The sequence below is a fragment of the Phocoena sinus genome, chromosome 16, assembly GCF_008692025.1.
Source record: "Phocoena sinus isolate mPhoSin1 chromosome 16, mPhoSin1.pri, whole genome shotgun sequence".
Taxonomy (NCBI): domain Eukaryota; kingdom Metazoa; phylum Chordata; class Mammalia; order Artiodactyla; family Phocoenidae; genus Phocoena; species Phocoena sinus.
In genome coordinates this window covers 67,416,019-67,441,495 of record NC_045778.1, presented here as the reverse complement: position 1 = coordinate 67,441,495, position 25,477 = coordinate 67,416,019, and the positions used below count along the sequence as shown (strand labels likewise).

The window sequence follows — 25,477 nt, the reverse complement described above, 5'->3', positions numbered from 1 at the left end:
TACTTGTAGGATGGTTGGTACAAGGTATGCTAGACCTTCAGGAATGTTCCCTTTAGGAACCTGTAAGCAAGATCTGGAAAGAAACTGCAGCCATCACCGAGCATGGAGTACTTGGTTAGTTATGAATCCACCAGGGTCCTAGGGTTTTAGGGCAAGAAGCTGGTAAGGTCAGAAGTCTCAGCCCTCTGCCATTCCCTCTGCCCACTTCACAGATCAGAAAACGGAGGCTCAGATGCAGTCTTACAGACTCTGGAAGCCTGAGGGTGTTGCCTCGTCCCAGAACACACCGTGAGGGGGGAGAAAGAGTGAGGGCAGAAGTGATGGCTGCCTCTCCCTTGGTCTTTCCCTCCAGGTGGGAAGCTCCAGCCTGACTTTATTGTATTCCAAGTGAGCCAAACACCTGTTTCTCTTTCTCACCTTCTGGAGAAGTTCCAACCCACATCATTTCAAACCTTTCCGTTTTCTCTAAACGTGATGAGTCCACAGATTTACAAATTGAAGGGAGGGAGGGGCAAATGGGAGGGGAGGAAAGACAGGTGGAAAAAAGCTAGTCCCGTCACCCTGGATACAGCTAATCTCATCTGATTTTGTATGCTGAACAGCTGGCCCTATATCTGATTTATGGCCCAGCTGGTCAGCAGTGAGGAAACTATAAATTAGGAAAAGAGAATCCTCCCTCTGTAATAATCTTTTCAGGAAACAGAGATGAGATAACATATCTAGGAATCAAAATGCTAACATAGGGAACCAAGCTCTGCATCTCTGGGGGCCAAGCACAGATTACTTTTGTTCCAAAACATGGTGGGATAAAACAACATGGCCTCCCCCATCTACCACCACTGGTAACTTGCAGGCATAAGAATCTCCTAGAAGAGAGCAAGGCTGGAGAAGCAAAGTGGAGAACAGTGTACCCCCTCCAGCAGCCACAATCTCCCTGGTTTTAACCTCAGGCCTTGCCACTGCAGCCAATCAAGCACTTCGTACAAAGTGGGTGGGCCTGTTACCATGGCAATGGTTTCCAGACGATGATCGCCATTACCTAGGCCACCTGCATCTCTGTCTCCCTCTCTCTCTGAGGGCAGTGGAGACTTGGAAGGGGCTTAGTTCAGCAGAGAATAAGCCAAGTGCATAGAAGTGTGAGGGTCCAGACCAACGTGACGTGATCCTGACCCAGGAATTCAGACAGCGTGAGTTTAACTCCCTGTGATTTCACTCTGCAAATACAAGTCTGTAGGGTTTATTTTCAATTAAAACTTTCACTTTTCTTCCTTATTGCAAAGACATGAAGATAAAAATATGAGAATTAAGCAGAGAAGAAAAAACACCCATAACTCCTATCGCCCAGAGTTTTTATTCGTTTGGTGTGTATAATATTTGTTATGCAACTTTATGTGCTTTTTAAAAACACAACAAAAAATGGAATACTATTCATGTCGTTTGAAAGTGTGCCTCCTCTCTTAATAATTGTGACTATTTTTCTAAGTCAGTAAGTGCACATTTAATATATCATTTTTAATGACTGCCCTCCTCAGTCACATGGATTCACTCCATCTGGGCCCCTACTATTGAACATGGGGGTTGTGCCTAGTTTTTGAAAAAAATTAGAGAGGGAAAAATAGAGAGGGAAAGTAACATGTCCTAGGTTACACCACTAATACGTGATGGAGTCAGAATTCCAGGCTAGGCCATCTGTCTACACTTGAGTGGTTCCCATGATTCTTATTTTACTAGTGGAGAGGGATCTGGGGGGTGGAGAGGGAGTGGGGGTTATGTGGCTTGCCAAGGACCATGGAGTTTGACAGTGGTGCCACTGGATCAATTACCAGGGCCTTGCTGGCTCCCTGTCCCAGCCTCCTTCCACAGATTTCTGCTTATAGATGTGTTAGGACAGACTCTGGAAAGGGAAGGTTTCGGTTAGTTAACAGCACTGAAGAGAAAGCAAGCTGTGGTCCTCAGGGAACTGCACACTGTCATTTAAGCTCTGGGCACAAGTGGTCAGGAGGCTAAGCCTCTCAGGGTTCTGCAGTGATCCAGGTGTTAGACTCCATCCACGGCTCCCAGGACAGGTGCTGAGGCCCCACTTGGATCTGGGCCCTGTTTGGGGGTTGAATGCCAAGCTGGCCACCCAGCCTTAGTTCTGATGCTCTTTGTCAGTGTCCTGGTGATGTGGCTTGAGGCTGCTAAACTCACTGGGGGGTTCCAGGCCCCCCATTCAATGTGCAGAGGCTGGGTGCCGGACTCCAGATTGCCATGGACATGATCAACTCTGAGCTGGCAGACTTCGGAAGTTTCAGCTGGGAGTTTACTTACACCAGCTCAACCTGCAGCGCCAAGGAGTCTCTTGCTCTTTTCATCAGCCAGGTCCAGAAAGAAGAAATTTCTGCCCTGTTTGGACCAGCATGCCCAGAAGCAGCAGAGGTAGAGTATACAGCCTTCTAAGAAACTCTGAGTTTCCATTGGAAAGGGTGGTCTTAAAGATGATGGTATAGACTTGAATAATCTCTTGACTTGATGACATTATTATAAATAATAACTGTATAAGTCTTGTGTACCATTTCTTTGAGATGTAATTAGACCGTGCAATCAGAACAATGAATACTCTCTTTAAAGAAAGCCTCTCAAATCAATAGTTGTTAGTTCACTCACTAACTTGATGTGGATTGCTTGGCCTTGGTGCTGTTGGATATGGACTCATCATTCACTCTAACATTGCCAGCCACGTGGCTCAGAAAAATTAAGAAGAAATTGAATGCTTGGCTTTAAATGGAAAAATAACATCTGTTTGTGTAGGTTTCCCTTTGGCATGTATAATAAATTATTCAGTGATGGGAAAGAAAGAGGGAAAGGATGAAGTATGACAGATTGCCATAAGCTAAGGCAAGACAATGAGAGATGTGAATGATTTGTGTCCATTTAGCTAATGAGATTAGCTTTGTTGATGTCCTTGGGTATCTTGTGCTCTGAGAGGTATAGATGCAAAGGCTGAATAGATGAGGCAGCACAGTTCTCACGGTCAAAAATACCGCAGTACTATTATTAGTGGGTGCTACAGAGTTAAGATTTGAATTTGAATCTTAGTGTCTCCTAGAATTCCCCATTTGACACATTCCCCATTTGATCAACAAAGCCTACCCATTCTTCAAAGTCAAGCTCAAATGCCACGGAGCGTTTCTTTATCCCTCTACCCTCATCGTTCCCATCTCTAATTCCCAAATCAGAAGTAACTTCTTACTTCTCTAAGCTCCTCTAAATCTATTGTCTATAAATATTGAAGGGCATATTTAACTCTACAGCTGTTTTTACACGTCTTAACTCCTGTAATAGTTGATCACAAGATCTTTTTAAGAGGAAGGTCTCTGAAGTTCCCTGTAAATAGCAGGCTCCTAGTGGGAAATGAATAAGGAACAAATTAAGAAAAAGTGAGTAGTACCTATGAGTGTGCACTCTGTAACCACATTACCTGAATCCCAAGCCTGCTGCACTATTTGCTAGTTTTGGAACTTATTAATACATTCTGTGCCCCCGTGTTTTCATCTCTGAGATGAGATGGTAATAGCTACCTGATAGAAAATGTAAGAATTGAGATAATATATGTAAGCTCTTAGTCGAGTGCTTGGCACGCAGTAATCACTAAATAAATGCTGGCTATTGTTACTCTTGTGCTCTGAGGTTTTGCATCCTTAAGTTGGATCCAAGACGTTATCATCAATATTCCAAAAGAGAGGGGAAGTATGACCCGTAGACTCACTGAATCCAAAGTTTATGCAGATATTTTACAATGGGGTTGGAGTGTAGCAAAACTCAATTATGGAAAGACATCCCTTTGGTTACTTTCAAGGTTATTGGTTTGCTGGCTTCCCCATGTTTGACTTTGCTGGACAAACAGCAAAACTGGAGAACAACTTCTTGTATGACACCTGTGTGAAACCTGTGCCACGCATGCACAGGGTTGGTGATGTGCTCCAGAAAAGCCTCCAGTACCTGGGCTGGAAACACACTGGGATGTTTGGAGGTCACTCTGGGACTTCCTCCTGAGACGGAGTGGATGAGTTGTGGAGGATTGTAGGGAATGAACTCAAATCCCATTTCACCATCACCACCAGCATGAAATACACCAACAACAACCCAGCCTTCCTTCAAGAGAATCTTAGGAGCCTGTCATTGATTTCCAGGGCTAAGTAGGAAAGAATCTTCTGTTGCTTATGTTTAGAGGGGCAAATAGAAAAAAATGATTGAAAAAAAAAAAACTAAGAATTTTTCATTTTTCTATGAGGGTAAAAAGCAGATGAAAACAGAGTATAGAATTAAGGATACATAAAAGCATTACCAAACAACAAAAACTTTTTTTTTGTCTAGAGTGAAATCTTCGAGCTATAGTGTCATGATGTACAGAGTAATTTCTGGAAGCACCTGCTAGGTGGGCTGGGTCTTGGACTTGGATGTTCGTTCAGAGAATGGGCTCTGGAGACAGACATCCCTAGGTTTGAAACCCGCCTCTGACACTTTCTAGCTGTGTGTTCTTGAGCAAGTAGCTTAACCTCTCTGTGCCTCAGGTACCTTATCTGTAAAACAAAGACAATCATCTTACCTACCTCATAGAACGGTGAGGATTAAATAAGATCGTGCCTGCAAAGTGCTGGATATAGTAACTGATCAACACGCCATAGTGAATATGGTTGTGGTGGTGCCTCTAAGGCTCTACTTTCTAGCAGGAATTAGTAGTCGACTCCTTTCTCTTCTTCCAATAAACCAAGCTCCTTCTGGCTTTGGGACTTTGGGACTTGGTATCCCTTGGCCTGGAGTTCCACTGCAATCCCACCTCATCCCACCCAGTGTTCTTTCCATAGGTAGCTTGCTCTCATCCTTCCAGACTCAGCCCAGAGCCCATCCCATCTCCTCTGAGGGGCCTTTCCCAACTACTTGACATGGAGCGATTCCCCCTCCCCACATTAGTATCACAGCATTCTTTCCCCCCTTCATTCATCAGAATCTTGAACGATCTCTCTAATCTCTTCACTTGTATATCGTCTGTCTTAATGTCAGCTCCCTGAGAACAAGGACCTTCTCTTTTGCTCACTGTTGTATCCTATGCTTAGTGCATTGCCTGGCACCTAGCTCGAGCTCAGGTAAATAGATTAAAATTTATCTCATTTAAAAAATAAGTCACTAAGGACTTCCCTGGTGGCGCAGCAGTTAAGAGCCCACCTGCCAATGCAGGGGACACAGGTTCAAGCCCTGGTCTGGGAAGATGCCACGTGCCACGGAGCAACTCAGCCCATGCGCCACAACTACTGAGCCTGCGCTCTAGAGTCTGTGAGCCACAACTACTGAGCCCAAGTGCGCCACAACTACTGAAGCCCGTGCGCCTAGATCCCCTGCTCCACAACAAGAGAAGCCACAGCAATGAGAAGCCCGCGCACCACAACGAAGAGTAGCCCCCGCTCACCACAACTAGAGAAAAGCCCCAGAGCAGCAACGAAGACCCAGCGCAGCCAAAATTTAATAAATAAATTTATTAAAAATAAATAAATAAATCACTAAAATAGATAACCAACAAGGATTTATTGTATAGCACAGGGAACTATACTCAGTATTTTTAACAACCTATAAGGGAAAAGAATCTGAAAAAGAATATATATATGTGTGTGTGTGTGTGTGTGTATATATATATCTATATCTATATCTATATCTGAATCACTTTGCTGTACACCTGAAACTAACACAACACTGTAAATCTATCATACCTCAATTAAAAAGAAAAATTCTGAAGCAAAAAAAAAGCATGCTCCAATTTAAAAATAAATACATAACAATAAATCAATATTTCATTTTTGTTCCCTCAAAAAGCATGCTGATGTGTTTGGATGGAAGAAAAATACCATGGCCTACTCCTTTTCCCCCCACCCCATCTCAGACAGTCTCAATGCTCCTGGTTCTAGGTCCTCCGTCAACGCAACCTACCTGATGATGAGTCACAAGCCAGATCTATTGCTCTGAGTCAGTTAAACGAAGAAACTAGAGCACAGAAGTGGTCTCAAACTTTCTCGATTTGTGCTTTGGGAGAGAACTGCAGCGAAGACTTTAGTTCCGCAAGATGAAAGCTGCCAGTTTGTACGCTACCAGCACGGTTAAAGAAGGACACGCTCTGGGAACAGTTTAGACCTTCCTATTTCCTAAAGCACGCTCAAGAAAAGACAAAGTTCATGTCTCATTTCTAGTGGTTTTAAGCTAGACTTTAAAACGTGTATATCTCTGTGTGTGTGTGTGTACACACGTGCAACTGGCTGTCTGTCTTCTCTTACAGTTCTTATCTTAATCTGCAACTCAGGAGACGCAAAACTTATCCTGCCGCCTGCAGAGAACCTGGCACTCCACACAGGAGAATTCGTCTTTATCATTTGCAGCAGCTGGAGGTGGGTGCTGATGAGAGTCAACGGCTCCCGCAGGAAGAGGTAACAAGCATGCAGCACTTGCTATGTGCCTGATGCATTAGCTCACTGAATACTCAACCCTAGGAGGCAGCTACTCTTGTGTCCTCAACTTAAGATCAAGAGACTGAGACTGAATTGAAAGAACCTACCCAGAGTTCGTTTGCACAGTTCCTGGGACGGGGACCCGGGCCTTGAACCAGGCTGCTGGTTCTGGAGCCTTGTCCTCTGTAGTCTACATCAGCAAACACCAGCTGAGGAAAAACCGTCATTCCTCCCGGGTGGCTGAGACCTCCCCAAAGGCTCTCAAACTCAGTGGCTTTCACTTTCTTTTCTTCCATGGCCACCTGTGTTTGAGCCCCAACAATGACCTGGAGAAACCAACACTCTGGTCTAATGAGGCAATCTGTAGGTGGTTTGGTTCCTTTGGTAACGATAGGGATGGCTGACATGTACCACGTACCTCCCATGAGTACCGAGTTATACATTATACCTGCATCGGTGCACTAGATTTTCCCAACAGCCCCGTGAGGCAGATAGAGAGTCCATGCATTGTTTACATGCATCATTGCATTCAATATTTCCAACAGCCTTATAAGGTACAGATTATTAGCATTCCAACTCACAGATGAAAAAATTGAGGCTTAGAGAAATAGGGTAACTTATCCAAGATCTTGGACCTCCTAAGCTGGTCTTTTGGACTCTGGGACTGAGCCCTTGACCCCAACAGCTCTGCCTTGTGGAGTGTGTACTGAGTGCCAGGCCCCACTGTGAGCACTTGATAAACTAACACTCATTTCAGCTCACACCACCCTAAGGGGAGATACTTTCATTTTCCTCATTTTACAGATGAGAAAACCGAGGTCCTGAGAGGTGAAATAACTTAACCAAGGCCACACGACTAGTATGAGGGAGACCTAGTAGTCAAACCGGGTAGGCTGGCCTCAGTGTCTGTACATTTAACCACCACACAACGCCAACAGGCTTCTAAAATAAAGCCCCTTGTATTGATATTTAGCTATGGACACACTGTGTAATTTTTCCAGCAGTTCTCTCTTTCTAAAATGAGCTTGTTTTATATGATCATAAGAAGTTGAAATGGGGCGAAACGGAGTAAAGGAAGATGCATAATAATGCTCGAGGTTTCTTTTATCTTTTTATCATTAAGTATTTCAGACTGCCAAAAGTGTCTCAGGTTTCGTTGGGCAGCCAGTTGGAATTCTAATCGTAAGCCAAACTTTCCAGAACCTCCTCCTACCTTCCCTTTGCATTGCCATCCACCCCCTTTCTCTTTACTTGTCCTCTCACCTCTGCCTGCAGACAGACGGGAAGGGGAGAGGATGCACCAAGTCTCAGGATCAGCAGGGAAGCCCTGCCAACCCCCTCGTCACGTTCTCCCCAAACCTTGATAATCAAATTCCAATTGGCTGGAAACGCAGAAAGAATATAGGACTAAAAATAGACCACACGACGTCCATGAAAGTGAATTCATGCTGCTTTAAAAAAAGAATAGCATAAATCCATTCCCTAAAAGTGTTCCCGATATAGGCTGAAGTTGGCAAAAATCAAGTTGCAGAATACCATTATAGCATGATACTATTTATGTAAAATGCACATATGCTCACACACACTTCTGTACACGTCTAGAACATTCGGATACCTCTCAGAGGAGACAAGAGGGAGCTGTAGGGAAATTGGGGAAGATCTTACCGTCTTTCACATATATACACACAATGAGTGGGTGTTACTTTCATAATAATAATAATAATAATGTAGGTAATAATGATAATAACGAATGACTTAAGCCACAAGCAGAAATTTGAGAATCGACAGTTGTTAAGTTTTTCAAGTTTTTGCTGCCCATTGTTAAAAGGTAAGCTTTCTGCATATTAGTTGCTCGATGCCCCAAGTAATCTTTTCTTATTTATTGATTGATTTTTTTGGCTTCCTTCCCACTGCTTCGAAACTAACTAGAAAACATAAACTTTACATGGCAAGTCTTCCAGAGCCATTGTGTTTCCAAGGATTAGAATAAAAATTCACACTTGATGTTGGGGACTTCCCTGGTGGCACAGTGGTTAAGAATCTGCCTGCCGTTGCTGGGGTCATGGGTTCGATCCCTGGTCCAGGAAGATCCCACATGCCGCGGAACAACTAAGCCCAGGCACCGCAACTACTGAAGCCCGCAGGCCTAGAGCCCATGCTCCACAACAAGAGAAGCCACCGCAATGAGAAGCCCGTGCACAGCAACGAAGAGTAGCCCCCGCTCATGGCAACTAGAGGAAGCCGGCACGTGGCAATGAAGACCCAACGTAGCCAAAAATAAATAAATAAAGTTGATGTTGACTGTTGCTTAGGGTATTTCCTACAGAATGGCTACATTTATTTCTTTATTTTTCAGGACAGTTTTTGGAAGGAGGTATTGACAAACCAGAAGGTTGATGCAGTTTCCCTCGGTCTACAGGTCAGTGATTCTCATATAGCCCTCAGCTCCTCGCAAGAAGGCCCTGGAGATGAAGGCTTCTGAGAGCTGGTCCTCCGAAGCCTGCGGGGGCCGCCCTTCCACGGCCCCCTCCACATGCTGGAGCAGGTCTGATGGGCGTCTTCCTACACAGGTCCCTCCTCCCTTCCTTGAGAATATCTGTGTTTCGCCACTCCCCAGGCTCCTAACACAGACACAGACACACACACACACACACACACACACATGCACGCACACACACACACTTCTTCATCTTCCACAGTCCCAAATAAACAGTGGCCCGATGAGATCTTGTGAAATCTGCACCCCAGGTCCACACAGAGGACAGAGGTTACTAGATGAGTGATCGGTTGGCCTTTGGAGTCAGAGTCCTGGGCTTCCATCCTAATTCTGATATTTACTACCTACGGGACATTGAGGTGAAGAGACACCTCAGTCTCTTCACCCAAAACTGGGACTGATAATGACATCTGCCTTCCAGACTGTGGTCTTGAGTATCTAATGACATAGTACATGGAAGTACTATGAACAGATAGTTCAGAAGAGATAACAGTGGGCGCTCAGACCATGACAGTCTCCTTTCCCAGCAGGAGGCCATGACCAGGAACCAGAATGGAGTAGTCAGAGATGTGGAGCTAGGGCAGGTCAAGGCAAGCAGATGTTCTGAGAAGGCAGCCGGGAGAGAGCCTATCAGCCAGTGGTAGTTCCAGTATGTGTGGGATGATGGGGCAAAATGTCTGATTAACTAGACCATTGGCCAGATCTGGAGCTCCTGCCACAGCAGGGCCAAGCTGAGCCTGAAGGCGATGAGGAGCTACTGATGACAAGGGTTCCATTAGGAATGAGGCAGCTGATTGTGGATCCCAACACACAAGGAAAGATGGTGGATCAATGAATATTTGGGGAGTCATCTCCTAAGTGTCAGCTCTGTACCTGGTTCTATGGGGAGAACAGTGCCTAGCGCCTAGTAGGCACATGCATTTTTGTTGACTAAATGAAGTATTGAAGACCTACTATGTGCCAGTTAGTACAATAGATACTATACCTATTCTGCCTCATTTAACTATCCTTATACTCACCACAATAGTGGCTTTATCTGCATGTTATAAATGAATGAACCGAGATTCAGAGAGGTTCTGGAACTTACCCCAAGTCTCACAGTAAGTACCAGGGCCAGCCTGACTCCAAGATCCACCCTCTTTCAATTAAACCATATTCCTTCCTGCCTATGGCCTAAAAAGCTGTTCACAACCCGAAAGATCACGCAATCTAATTGAGAAAACAAGGCCTAAAGAGGAAAAGTGCAGTTGTGATACCTAGGTATACCAGCACAGGCCAGGATACGTGGAGGGTCCTCCTTTCTCTGTGGAATAATGGAGAACGTGTGCTATGTTACACTGTTAAGAGGATGGAGAAAGCTTGCTTCTAACTGAGCCCGGACTGTGATGTAGCAGGCCATGGGCTTTTTTTTTTTTTTTAATCTTTTTAGAAATTAATTAATTTTTATTGATGGAGAAATCAAGAGCTTCACAGACAAGTAAAAGCTAAGAGAGTTCAGTACCACCATGTGCCTGTTTTCTACCCGGCCTTTGCTTCCCTCATCCAAGGTGAGCCGTTACCCTGCTTACATTCACGATGCAGTTCTGCTGTATGCTAAGGCCGTGAAGGAGATGATAACGGCCAGAAGGGATTTCTGGGATGGGCGGCAGCTCGTCATCACTCTGAAAGGCTCCAATCAGACTGCTTTGCAGGGTAAGTGTCTTGACTGTGGTAGGTTTGCCGAACTCAGGCCAGCTGAGTCCGTGGCGCTTGGCGTTGTTGGGCGTGTGATTACAGAATTCTGCTTTCTCACGGAGATTCCGGCCTCTGGGAAGTGTTGTTGAGGTTAAAGCTCCCAGCGGCCACCGTTTGCTCTTTCTGCTCTGTCCAGAAGGCTGCCCAGACCAGGTAGGGGGCCTCTGCGGTCCCTTCCCGCCCCTGAAAAGTCTTTCCCACAGCTCCTTTCAAATCGAACCCATCAAGAATAAAACTCAAGAGGATGGGACCCTCCTCCTGGTATCACTCCCATGATCCTCCACAACCTGCATCCTCTCTGATGCGGTGCCTGTCTGAATCATGACCATCAGCCTCTAAGGATGGGGCCAATCCTATTTTACTTTCCTTGCAGGTGTGAGGATAGGCTTGGAAGTGAACTGTTTTGAAATCGCCCTGGGAGCTGGCCAATGGCTGTCATCTTGGTCTACTCCAGCTTTTTATTTTGTGAGACAGAGATAATACATACCGCCATATCTAATAATAGTAACCAGCATCTATTGAGGGCTTACCTTATATCAAGCTGGGTGCCAAGAGCTTCTGTGCACTATTTCATTTAATCCTCACACCACCAATGAGGTAGTGCTATTACTATCCATAATATACTACACAGGTGAGTAACCCCAGGGTAGAAAAGTTACATACTTGCCCGTGGTCACAAAGTTACAAGATGGTGGAGACTGAATTCAACATAAGGTCTGTTTTTATCTCCAGGGCTCATGTTCTTTACTGTTGTGTAACACCAGGGAGTAATTAAAATATTGGGTTGGCCAAAATGTGCCTTTGGTTTTGTTTTATTTTGTTTTGTTTTTCAGATTCTATTCACTTTATTAATTAAAAAAATTTGTTTTTGGCCGTGCTGCACTGCATGACGGATCTTAGGCATAGACAGGAGGTGCGGATGTACTGGTGAAGAGAGGAAGGGGACTTCCTGTGGAAATTCCTACACACACACACACCACTGTAGCCCTCTGCAGGTGGTCAGGCTTTTTGTGCTTGTCCTTTGCTTGCTAGCAAATGTCTTAAATGTTCTGGTGGGTGGCCCGTAGATTGCTCGGGTATGGGGAGATTCAGGGAAGTGGCTGGGCAGAGAGAAGTGGAATTTGCTGGAAGGAGAAGTCAGTGGCTTTTTATAAACAAACTCAGCCATGGCAAAGTAGGCAGGTGGCCAATTGTTGCAGGTAGAGGTTTAGTAATGCAAATTGTCCGAGCACTCAGCAGATGCCTTCTTGCGATGTTTCCGATTATCTCTGCCTTATTATGTTGATGCCATATCTTTTATTACAGTGTTCTGTGCATAGTACTTTGATTACTTTGCCACTTTCATTGTGTTCAACCCTTTTTTCGTAACTTTGTTCATCATTTATTTATTTATTTATTTTCTGAAACTGTATAGCTAAAACCTATGGTATCCCTAGCTAGTTTTTTTTTTTTTCATTTTAACATCTTTATTGGAGTATAATTGCTTTACAATGGTGTGTAAAGCAACAAAATGAATCAGCTATACATATACATATGTTCCCATATCTCTTCCTGCTTGCGTCTCCCTCCCTCCCACCCTCCCTATCCCACCCCTCCAGGCGGTCACAAAGCACCGAGCTGATCTCCCTGTGCTATGCGGCTGCTTCCCACTAGCTATCTACCTTACGTTTGGTAGTGTATATATATGTCCATGCCTCTCTCTCGCTTTGTCACAGTTTACCCTTCCCCCTCCCCATAGCCTCAAGTCCATTCTCTAGTAAGTCTGTGTCTTTATTCCTGTTTCACCCCTAGGTTTTTCATGACATTTTTTTCCCTTAAATTCCATATATATGTGTTAGCATACGGTATTTGTCTCTCTCTTTCTCACTTACTTCACTCTGTATGACAGACTCTAGGTCTATCCACCTCATTACAAATATCTCAATTTCGTTTCTTTTTATGGCTGAGTAATATTCCATTGTGTATATATGTGCCACATCTTCTTTATAGATTCATCCGATGATGGACACTTAGGTTGTTTCCATCTCTGGGCCATTGTAAATAGAGCTGCAATGAACATTTTGGTACATGACTCTTTTTGAATTATGGTTTTCTCAGGGTATATGCCCAGTAGTGGGATTGCTGGGTCATATGGTAGTTCTATTTGTAGTTTTTTAAGGAACCTCCATACTGTTCTCCACAGTGGCTGTACCAATTCACATTCCCACCAGCAGTGCTAGAGGGTTCCCTTTTCTCCACACCCTCTCCAGCATTTATTGTTTCTAGATTTTTTGATGATGGCCATTCTGACTGGTGTGAGATGAGATCTCATTGTAGTTTTGATTTGCATTTCTCTACAAAATGTGCCTTTAGTTTTTAAGTAAAAATAAATGACACATTTTTCATTTTCACCAAGAACTTTACTGAACAACGTGTTCACTCTTTTGTTCCACTACCTTCTACCATTTTTCAGGCAACTTCATAGTTCCATCTTCCCAAAACTTTTAATCTTTTTGAGCAAAGAACTTTTCCAGGTGCTCTTACAGTCTTCCAGGGAATTGAAATTTTTACCATTAAGGGAATTTTGTAAAGACCGAAATAAATGGAAATCTGAAGGTGCAATGTCTGGTGAATTCAGCGGATGAATCAGAACTCCCCAGGCAAGCTGTAACAGTTTTTGCCTGGTCATCAAGTAAACAAGTGGTCTTGTGTTATCTTGATGGCAGATTATGTGTTTTCTGTTGACTAATTCTGGACGCTTTTCGTCGAGTGCCGCTTTCAGCTGGTCTAATTGGGAGTGGTACTTGTTGGAATTAATCGTTTGGTTTTCCGGAAGGAGCTCATAATGGACTCCCTTCCAATCCCACCATACACACAACATCACCTTCTTTGGATGAAGACCGGCCTTTGGTGTGGTTGGTGGTGGTTTATTTCACTTGCCCCACGATCTCTTCCGTTGCACATTACTGTACAGTATCCACTTTTCATCGCCCATCACAATTTGTTTTAAAAACCGAACATTTTCTTTACGTTTAAGTAGAGAATTGCATGCGGAAATAAGGTCAAGAAGTTTTTTTCGCTTAACTTATGTGGAACCCAAACATCAAAGTGATGAACACAACCAAGCTGGTGCAAATGATTTTCAGTGCTCGATTGGGATATTCTGAGTATGTTGGCTCTCTCCCGCGTGGTATAACATTGATTTAACATCTCGATTTGATCTCTATCAATTTCAGCTGGTCTACCCGACGACCGTGGACCATCGTCCAGAGAGAAAGCTCCAGGACGAAATTTTTTTTTTAAAATAAATTTATTTATTTATTTATTTTGGACTGTGTTGGGTCTTCGTTGCTGCACGCGGGCTTTCTCTAGTTGTGGAAAGCAGGGGCTACTCTTTGTTTCGGTGCGCGGGCTTCTCATTGCGGTGGCTTCTCTTGTTGCGGAGCATGGGCTCTAGGTGCACGGGCTTCAGTAATTGTGGCTCATGGGCTCAGTAGTTTTGGCTCACAGGCTCTAGAGCGCAGGCTCAGTAGTTGTGGTGTGTGGGCTTGGTTGCTCCACAGCATGTGGGATCTTCCCGGACCAGGGATGGAATCCATGTCCCCTGCATTGGCAGGTGGATTCTTAACCACTGCACCACCAGGGAAGTCCCTCCAGCACAAAACTTTACAAACCACTTTTGACACTTTCGATCAGTCACAGCTCCTTCTCCATACACTGCACAGATCTTTTTTTTTATGTTTCAGTTGCGTTTTTATCTTTCTTGAAATAATAAAGCATAATATGCCAAAAATGTTGCTTTTTCCCATCTTCAATATGCAAATGGCTACATTCACCAATTTTGATGTCTTTTTCTAAATGAACGCTGCTATGACAGCTGTCACATACAATCTAACAAAATTGTTTCGAATGAAGTTAAAGACAACTAAGTGCTACTAGAGTCATCTTACGGAAAAAAGCAAATGAACGTTTTGGCTAATCCAATATATGAAGTGCTTGGCACATAGTATGTGCTCATTAAATGGCAGCTAGTTATCTTTTCTTTGGCTTATCATTCCCTTAATAAATTAAGACTTAAACTTCATCCTAAATTTTCAAAAGGACAGCCAAGTCCTGCTCTTTGGGGCATTCATAGATTCAGTTTACAATGACCCCATCCACACCTTTTCCAAGTGGAAATATTAACTTGCTTCCCTTTCTTCTTTTCTTCCTGACCCTGAAGCATTTGCTTTAAAAAAGGGGATGAAGTGGGAGGAGTCTGTCTTCCTGCTCTCAGTTTAATCCCCTCTGTCAGATCAGTTTATTTCCTGGTTCAATGCTGGTTGTTGCATTCGCTGCAGCCCTTTCCCTGTGCAGACCTTGGGAGGGAGCCGTGCTCAAGCCCCACATTCAGGATGCCGGCAAGTGGGCACAGCAAGGCAGCGAGGGCTGTGGGAAGACCACGAACTTGGGTCCCAACAGACCTGTGTCTTCCTGGCTCTGGAAACTCCAAGGGGTCTGTGTCTCCAAGCCCTGCTCGCTTATTAGGAGTGGATGATGGTGCCTCCTCTGTGGGGTCAACCGGGACTAGATGTGTGAAATCACTACCGCCCTCAGTGCTGGGCACATAGCAGAAGCTTGTGAATGTTAATGTTTTGTCCTGTCCCCAGTGGGAACAAATCATAAGTCCTAGATCAGGCCTTGGGTCCTAGTTTGGGGTGTGGGACTGCTGTACTTTACTCCTCTGGGATCTCTGATGTGTCCTTTGTGTGGGAGGCAGGGCACATCCTCAGCAAGAACAAGGAATGCACCTGGGCCAGGTCTAAGCACAATGCCTGAGCACGAACCAAAACCGGGAAGGAAGGGCCATGCTGAGAACAAAGCTTGCAAACTCGTGTCCCAGGGTCTGGCAGCGTGGAGAACGTGGGGGGAGTAGGATGGTAGCGTCTGGGAGGAGGCAGCGTCCCCAGCCCCAGCCAACCACTGCCATGTCATTCGGCCTCCATTGGTCATAGCTGATTGTTTGGGAAGCATAAATCTTGGGTTTTATGTGAAATTAGTTGGAAAGTGCTTAACATTTTTTTCTTTTTTTTTAATGCTGGATGGTCCTCCCCAGCATAGGCCTAACAGAACCAAGTGGCCCTTGAGTCCCACCAGGGTACCACCTCTGAACTATCTTCTTTTTTTCCCACTCTCCTTCTTGACTGCATCTTAGATTCCCTGAAAGGGCAAAAGACTCATGGGTGGCTTTCAGCAACTGCTGGGGAGGGCATTCCTCTGATATGACTCGGCAGGCTGGCATTTTGAGCCCCAAGCTCCTCTATGTTCCCTTTACTGTGTGCAAGTGTCTCTCTTTCCAGGAATCACTGGCCCCATGTTTGTGGACTCCCAGGGAGAAAGACGCATGGATTACTGGGTCTATGCCCTACAGAAATCCTCAAATGGGTCCCTCTTTCTTCCTTTTCTTCATTATGACAGCTATCAGGAAGTCATCAGGTGTGGCAGGGCCTTGCCCAAGCTTAGCTCATGCTACAGGAAGAGGCCTGGGAGGAGAGGAAGGGCCAGTGGTTCTGCTAGGAGGCCAGCTGGGGGTTCCAGCTCCTATAATCAAGTTGTCTGCTGCTCTCTGAACTCATAAAGATGGACTTTGGGCCTTCAACGTGGTCTTGCCCTTGACTGTGGGTGTGGCTCAGCCACTTCAGGTTCCACTTATAACACGGCATCCCTACCTGCACCTCCATGTGGGCCTGGGCCTCCTCATATGCTCCAGCTGGGCAGGTCCCACAGCCCCAGTGTCTCAGGGAGAGGCCCTGGCCCTGGGCGATGATGGAGCACAGCGCCTCCTACAGGGTCAGGTTCACAGTCGGTGAAACCAACTCATGCAGACAGCCAGGGGGACACCAGGACCTGGATGCTGTCCTGGGCTCACAGTATCCAGAAATCCCTTGGGAAAAAAAAATCTCTGTTTCTGTTCTCTCAGCTATAAACCAAATGAGCAACTACATGAGAACATAAAACTTAATTCAATTTCTACTTGCCCCCCACTGCCATCACCCACAATTCAGATTTGACTTGACACTTTTCTCTCCCCTACTCTTATGGAATTTTAATGTCCCCGAATGGGTTGGCCCAAGAAATAAAACAACCATGGCCAGCTAGGTTCTCTGTATTGTAGGAACAGGCATTCTCCAGGCAGGGGTGACATTTTGGTCTGTAAAGTGTCAAGATGCTCTATAACAAGATTTGTCTGTATCAAACATGGGAGGAAACTCCAGTAACGTTGGAGAATTGACACTTCATCTTTTAAATCAGAAGTGACATGGTTTAAAACAAAAGATTGAGTCAGTTATTCTACCTAGCAAAAAGATATTGCTCTCTCATGAATTATATTACCTGTAGGCTGGGTTTGAAGAATCTTGGTGAGGTGGGAAAACTGGATGGGTCAGCAGCTGTTTGAATGAAGAGACCAAGCCCTGCTTTTTGCAAATGGCATGTGTGTTTCAGTTGCCCCTGCTATACCTGAGGTAGAGACAAGTTGAATAAATCAAGTTGGCACTGACCTTTAATTGTCTTCTTTTTTTTTAAGACCCATGGGGAATTTCTCCACGGTTCCCTTCCTGAAGACAGACGTGGCTGTGGATTTTCCAATGAGCTCTGTGAAACTGAGCCTGCTTTTGCAGATCAGTGTGGCCACCTGGAGAAGGCAGCAGGAGAGGACTCTTTACAACAGGGCTTCTCAGCAGTGGCAACAGCATTGATGTTTAGGACGAGATCATCTTTGTGTGTAAGGGGCTGTCCTGTGCCTTGTAGGAGGCCTAGCAGCATCCCTAGCCTCCACCTCCACCCACTAGATGCCAGCAGCAACCTTTAGCTCTAACAGCCCCACATGTCTCCAGACATTGCCAAATATCCCCTGGAGAGGCAACGTCATGGCCTCCCCTGTTAAGAACCTCTGCCCTGGGGAAACCTGGCTCCTGAGATTTGAGTCTCAGGAATTCCATTTCTATGGAGGTAGAGTCTGGACAAGGGAGTGTTGCCTGGTGGTTAGGAGCCCAGGCCTGGAATGAGGTGGATCACAACTGAGAACAAGTGTAAGGAGAGCACATAGTAAATGTTGAATGAAAGGTGGTGATGGTCTTAGAAGTCATCCTTTTTTTCTCTACAAGGGACGTTTCTATATAAGGAGGAGGTGAGTGCAGTTGCCGTGGGAACCAGAGGGGTATGGGAAGACCACGCACTTGGGGCCCAATAGGATTCCTGGAAAAGACGGGTCTGAGTGGACGCTGTGTGCCCTAACTTGGACCCGTGCCTGGGCAGGTTTTGAGCCATCTGTTTGGCAGGGCCGGGATGTGCTCACTTGTGCTCTTAGGTGGGCCTGAGTAATGATATGCCCTCCAGGTGTGACTGCTGTGATTTTCACCGTAACCCTCCTGATTACCAACCTCGGAGCTGTCATCATAGGTCTGATTTTAAGGACACAGAGGGAAAAACTACAGAGGCAAAATAAAGGTCTTTGGTGGCAAATCAATTATGATGACATCACCATTCTGTCCCAGAACAAGGTGAGGCCACGCCTGGCCCTGACATCCACCTTCCTGCTCACTGCTGGTGATTCGTGGAAGCGACCTGATCTAGGAGCTTGTGAGGGCGGAGGCTGACACCTTTATAAAGTGAGCTCTTAATGGAGAGTCTTAGGCCCTGAGTTCTGGTTCTAGAACTACCACTTTTTTGCTGGGAACATAATTTCTGAGCCTCAGTTTCTAAATACTTAAAAATGATCAGATGGCTTCTAAAGTTCCCTTCAGCCCTGGTCCCTGGTGGGTAGAAGAACCCATACATCCTGTTCAAATATTAAAGCTGTCTCCTGGGGAGCATTTAGTTATTTTCAAAACCGCATTAACTCCTTTAAACTACTGATAACTAAGACAATATAATTCATTTGCTCAGCACACACGTGTTGCCTGTCTACTGCAGGCCAAGCAGAGTGCAAGGCACGCCACAAATGGATGCCTTCTGAGGGAAGTAAGTGCTCTGGGAGGTGTCTACAAGCTGAGGCAGAAACCCCGCAGGTAGAGGGATTGAATGTCACAGCATCATGAAGGCTTCAGAGAAGAGGTGACATCTGGGGAGAGTGGGTTTGCTGGTGACATCTGGGGAGAGTGGGTTCGCTAGTGGTGACCAGGAGAGAAGTAACGCAGGGTATGCTGAGGGCTTCTCAGGGCTGTGAAGCTGGGCACACATTTAATAAGCATGACATTATTTGATAAGTATATAACAGTTACATAATTCCAGAAAATATAGCCATGACTATTTTTATGCATATCTTAAGCTTGAAGTTCTGAAGTCTCTTTTCTTTCTTTCCTTTTTTGTTCTGCTTTTGTTGTTGATATAATCTTTGCAAGCATATATTGATTATTCTGGAATACTTACTGCCTTCCCAGAAAGGTTAGTGAGAATTGTTCTTTAGAGTAGAAAGATAGACCCAAGTTTCTATACTTTAATAAGAGCTCTTTGTTCCTGGGAGGGGAGGTGGAGGGAGGGGGTGAATTTTGCTTTCATCTCAAGTGATTAAAAACCCACAACTGAAATAAATTTTACGTCAAAGATCAAGAATTTTAGAATTTCATATAGTACTTGTTCAGGAATCCATGTTACTCATGATATCCAGAGAATAACAAGATATGCAGATCAACCACTGAATCAGAATTTATGTTTTTGAACAAATGTGTGAATCTTAAATATCTCAAAGCGAAAGAAAAGTGTTCTAGAATGTTGTTGCTTGTTAGAAAGCACTCAAGTTAGACCAAGGTATACAGGTTTGTTCTAAAGACATTTAGGTTCATTATGAAAGTAAGGAAAGCACGATGGGTCAAAAATCAAACATTCTTCTCACGTTACATGTATTTTGTTTCCGTTATATTGGCTTTATTTTCAAAATTGTAGTTTATAGTATGTTTCCTTTTATTGGTATCTTTGCATATACTATTCACTGAATAAGTGAATTATGACTTTCAAGAAAAAAAGGTGACTTGGCAGGTACCAAGTCAAGAAGGCTTCAACATGCTATGACCAGGAGATTGGGGTTCGTTTGTAAATTATTTTTCAAGTGTCCCTGGGGATTCTGGGGCTCACTGGTCTGGCCTTGGGTGAATGATGGAATGCGGTAGAGGTGGTGGGGAGGAATTCTGAGCCTTCCTCTTCAACTACAGCAGCTCTGCCTTGAGCTATTGTTTTCTACATTAGGCTTCCGAGTAAGACTCTTCTAGAAAAACAGGGCTCCTCTGTTTAAAATATATTCTCTAGGTGCTGGGGAGGCACTGGGAGTGAGTGCTACACAGAGAGTTCACCTCCTTAGATGCTCATTGAGGAAAATGACTGTGTCATCAGGTCACACATCTAGTTAAGGGCCAAAGCCAGCACTTGAATTTGGGTAGCCTGACCCCAGAGTCTTAACCACGACATTGTGATGTTGGCACAGACACGAGAGTGGTGCGGGTAGCAGTTCAGCACTCACACTTTGGGTTAGAGAAATCAGGGTTTGAGTCCTGACTCTCATTTACTAACTGCTATTAACCTTGGCGCTAATTTTCCTCATCTATAAAAGGCATAGTCTCATCAGTACTTGGTCATCCTACTGAGAGCACCTGAATCGTGTCCTGTTTCGCAGCCATCCCAGAGAGGCACACCTGTGTCGAGAGGGAACAACAGTAACTCATCTAGTGTGATGATTTCTGGGGACTTCAGCTCCTTTGTTGAGAACCAGCAGGGCAGAGAGCTATTTTATGCCCCAGTAGGGCTTTACTGGGTAATTCTGAGGGCAGAGTGGCTGCATGCAGATGTTCAGATTCTGGCTGTACTACCTACAGATGTGTGACCTTGAACTAGTTCCCTAACCTCAGGGATCCCATCTGGAAATGGGCTAATCACCCCCCGCCCCCCCACCCCGCCTTGCAGGGCTGCGCTGCCTGTTAAATGAGGTCTACTGTGTTGAGCCGCCAGCTCGGCTCCTGGACACAGCACGGGGCCACCCGAGGGCTGATCTGAGCAGGGAGGAGCTCCATGATCCCTTCTGTAGATGGGTTTCTTGCCAGTCTTCCTGCCCCCCTTCCTAGATCTTTCTGAGCGTAGCTTTTTCTGGATCAGCCTGGGTTAAGAACATTCCGCTTTGGGAGGTCAGCTCGGTGCTTTGTGACCGCCTGGAGGGGTGGGATAGTGAGCGTGGGAGGGAGGGAGATGCAAGAGGGAAGAGATATGGGAACATATGTATATGTATAACTGATTCACTTTGTTATAAAGCAGAAACTAACACACCATTGTAAAGCAATTATACTCCAATAAAGATGTAAAAAAGAACATTCCGCTTTGTCTCCGGTTCCAGGGAAACCATGTGGCCATCTGTGATGTTGGTGACCCAAGCGTGAGCCTGGGTCAGGAAGTCGTCTGTGCTGCGGGAAATCCGGCTGGTGAGGCCCCCAGCCCTGGGAGTCGGCAAAGCCTTGCTGCCCTCTGCCTTGCCTCTGCCAGCTCCCTGTTCCCACCTGGGGTGCGGGTGGCCTTCACCCCAAAGGACAATGGTGGGAAGCTGCTTCCCTTAACTTGGCCCATGACCCCCACCCGCCAAGAGCCCAGACTTTAGACCTCAGCCCCTTATGCCTGACCCAGGCACCTGCATCCTGGGAGCTCTCCTAGCCTGTTCTTTGCCTTTAATTCTTCCTGGCCTTAATTCTGCCTCTTCATTCTTTGTGTCTGTATCTGTCTCCCTCGAAGCTGGTCCTTGCAGAGGAGTCGGGTTCATGGGGTCCACTTCTTCAGTTAATCCCCGTTACTTTGGGGGACATTGATCATGCCTCTGGTTTATTTGCTGGGGGCAGACTGCCTGGATTTACCTCCCAGCTCTGCCACTGCTAAGTTGTGTGATCTTTAACACATTAATTTATCTTTTGAGCATCAGTTTCCTCATCTGTAAAATGGGAGCAGTCATAGTTCTTATCTCACAGGGTCTTTGTGAAAAATAGCTGAAAGTGTGTAAAGCACACATTGTCCCTAGGGCAGAAGACACATTGTAATCATAAGCTATTCTTATTTTCAGATGTATGAATTAAGGCATGAAAACATTGTTCCCTTCTTTGGTATTTGCACAGAATCACCCAACATCTGCATTGTCACCCAATATTGCAAAAGAGGAAGCCTTAAGGTAAGTAAAATAGTAAATCTTTTTTTTTTTTTTTTTTTTTTTTTTGCGGTACACGGGCCTCTCACTGCTGTGGCCTCTCCCATTGCGGAGCACAGGCTCCGGACACGCAGGCTCAGTGGCCATGGCTCACGGGCCTAGCCGCTCTGCGGCATGTGGGATCTTCCCAGACCGGGGCACGAACCTGTGTCCCCTGCATCGGCAGGCGATCTCTCAACCACTGCACCACCAGGGAAGTGCAGTAAATCTCACCTCAGGTTTGATTAGTGGCAGCTAATAAAGAAGCTTATAAGTGCTTTTGCCTCTTCATCCAAGAACAGCTCCTCTCTGGTTTAATTTCAAGACCTGAATTATCTTGCTGGGCTGCCTGCAGGGGATGAAATTAGCAGCACAGTTGCCAAGTGTCTGGTCTCTTTGTTCTGGGAAATTGTCTGAGCTTGGTTTCATCTCCTAAGATGTCATATCTACATCTGAATTTTGTTCCTGGGCCCATCTTTCCCGTGGTATGTGACCACCAGCTTTACGTCAGGAACAAGGAAGTATCTGTAAAACTCAAGACTGCGTAACTTTCTCAATATTGAGTCAGGTTATGGTTTCTTCCAAGAAGCGTTCCGGTTACTAGACTTAGAGTTCTCTGCCTCAGGTTGTATCATTTCTGCTCAACGCCATCCAAAGCATTAGAATCAAATCCACCGAACCCGCGAAGATCACTGTGCTTCTGGTTGAGTCACTGTTGATGTTCCAAGTAATTGTGTTTTCTAGGATGTTTTGAGAAACTCAGGCAATGAAATTGATTGGCTATTCAAGCTCTCATTTGCATATGACAGAGTCAACGTGAGTATCACATAAACCCGTGTAAAGAACAAATGCTATTAGTGTTTTTGAGGGGACCAAGCTAATGACCTGGGAATGGGTCCTGGTGGGGAAGTCACTCACTCTGACACACGGCAGCAGGACAAGGCTGGTTGTCATCTGTCAATCAACAGTCCGTCCATCAGTCAACATTCCCATCCATCAACTGACAGACTCCTATGGGCAAGACCCTGCCTGGGTGCTGTGAGGGATACGTGGGTGAAATGTAAACTCTGCCCTCCTAGGTTTTAGGGCCGCCAGTGACTCCTTGAATGACTGTGGTAAGTTACTTCCCCTCTCATGGGAACAGCAGATGTGGTGAGCAGCTGGATTTTAGCCCAGGCTGAGGAGAGCATCCTCAGAATGCTAGTCCATGCTGATACGGCCCACCCGACTCACTTCCCATGTGTGAAACAGGGATAATAATAGAGCTACCTTATATTTTGTTGTGAGAATAAAGTAAATTAATATACACAAAGTGCTAGAAAGTATCTGAGCTGAACTAAGTACCAAATATATTTTAGCTATTATCGTTGTTATTAATATTACTCAGCCTCCACGTAGGTTTAATGGATGAGGTTGGCCTGATTAACATCGAAGGAGTTTTCTTCCTCAAGAATTTGATTGCTCTTTGTGTGTAACGAGCTGAGTCTTAACGGCCCTGTTAAGCTTTGACTTCCCAGGCCTTAGTGGGAAGCCAGTGTGTTGTTACCAGGAGACGTAAACAAACAGAAACCTCTCTGTGACTGGTTTCTGACCACAACCCTGGGCCACAACTCATTATTTCGGTAAAACTTTATTGAGTGTCTGTTAAGGGTTTGTCATACTCTGGGTACTTTCATATGAAGAGAAGGACTTGTTTCCATCTTTGAACGGCTTAAAGTTAAGCTAGAGAAAAAAAAATTAAAAAGTCATGAAGTGTACCTAAGAAATTATTTAAGCGGCGGTGGAATGGTTATAAAATAGGAGGATGTGATTGGCATCTTCTCCTCCTCTGGGCTCCTCTCTGTTTCCCCTCACCCACTTTCCCTCCCTTCCCACCAAGCCCAGGGAAGTGCTCTAGTCTCTGGTGATCTGTCTCCTACCCAATCAAAACAGTTGGCATCATTTATATTGGATGTAAAGAGAAAGCTAGTAAGTTCTCACCATGGTGTGAATGACTAGTAGATTTAGGTTTTTCAGTGGAGGCATTTTGCTTTCAAGAAGAATTGACTCCATATATATGTGTTAGCAAATACCGTATGCTAAAACATATATATATATAATCTAAAAAAAAAAAAAGAATCGGTTCTGAAGAACCTAGAGGCAGAAATAAAGATGCAGATGTAGAGAATGGACTTGAGGACAGGGGGAGGGGGAAGGGTAAGCTGGGACGAAGTGAGAGAGTGGCATGGACATAAATACACTACCAAATATAAAATAACTAGTGGGAAGCAGCTGCATAGCACAGGGAGATCAGCTCGGTGCTTTGTGACCACCTAGAGGGGTGGGATAGGGAGGGTGGGAGGGAGATGCAAGAGGGAGGAGATATGGAGATATATGTATATGTATAGCTGATTCACTTTGTTATACAGCAGAAACTAACACACCATTGTAAAGCAATTATACTCGAATAAAGAAAAAAAAAGAATTGACTCGAAGGATTCTCTGGAGAAATGCTGGGGTGGGTACGAATGACACTTTGAAGAGGAAAATCTCCCTGGTGGTCATCAACTATTCTAGGTCACTGAATCTATCCTCCACTCCACGCCAGGACAGAGGACAGCTTGACATCTTGCTTTGGTAGGCTCGCTATCTCCTGAAATGGAGTGTACACGTTATGGGATCCTGTAAGGAAGCTGCAATACCAACCTTCGCTGAAAGGGGACTAAGAGTAACAGAAGAGGGCTTCCCTGGTGGCGCAGTGGTTGAGAATCTGCCTGCTAATGCAGGGGACATGGGTTCGAGCCCTGGTCTGGGAAGATCCCACATGCCGCGGAGCAGCTAGGCCTGTGAGCCGTGGCCGCTGAGCCTGTGCGTCTGGAGCCTGTGCTCCGCAGCAAGAGAGGCCGCGATAGTGAGAGGCCCGTGACCGCGATGAAGAGTGGCCCCCGCTTGCCACAAGTGGAGAAAGCCCTCATACAGAAATGAAGACCCAACACAGCCAAAAATTTAAAAAAAGAAAAAAAAAGAGTAACAGAAGAGTCACTACAGCATTTTGGAGTTTTGGCATGGATGACTTTGGCGTGAACCCAGGTGCTGGGCCAAGCTCTGTGGGTCAGATTGCGCTTCTGGCCATCACATACCGATCATCAGAACAATTCCTGTCCCGATATCTGTTTGATCAGAACCTCCTCTATACGAGGTATCAGGGAGATTCTGAGATGCCACAGACTTTTCAAAATAGCAAATGTATGTTGATTCAGCACCTAATTGGGTCAAACCCGATTCTGGGCATGGTGGGCACAGAGGAATAAGTCTTATTGTCCCGTCCCCAAGGAGTTGAACCCAGTGGGGCCAGCTTGGGAAGGAACTCTGGAGAGTATAATACTCTTCTTGAGTTAGGGAGGGGCCTTTGTTTCTAAGTGAGAGAAGTCTTAATAGATTCAGAGGATGAAGGACAGTCTGGCACGCAAGTCGTGTTGGTGATTTAAACCCTGACTCTGCCATGTACTGACCAGGTGACCTTAACTACCCTGACCCCTAGTGTCCCTGTGTATAAAATAAAGATAACAATAGTACCTGCCTCGTGGGGTGGTTGTGAGGTCTAAGGTATGTAAACTGCTTGGTACC

General features: G+C 45.3%; 1 pseudogene; it reads left to right on the top strand.

Annotated features, from left to right (window-relative positions):
• LOC116741332 overlaps positions 1–25,477 on the top strand; it is a 49,049-nt pseudogene that overhangs the window by 5,393 nt on the left and 18,179 nt on the right.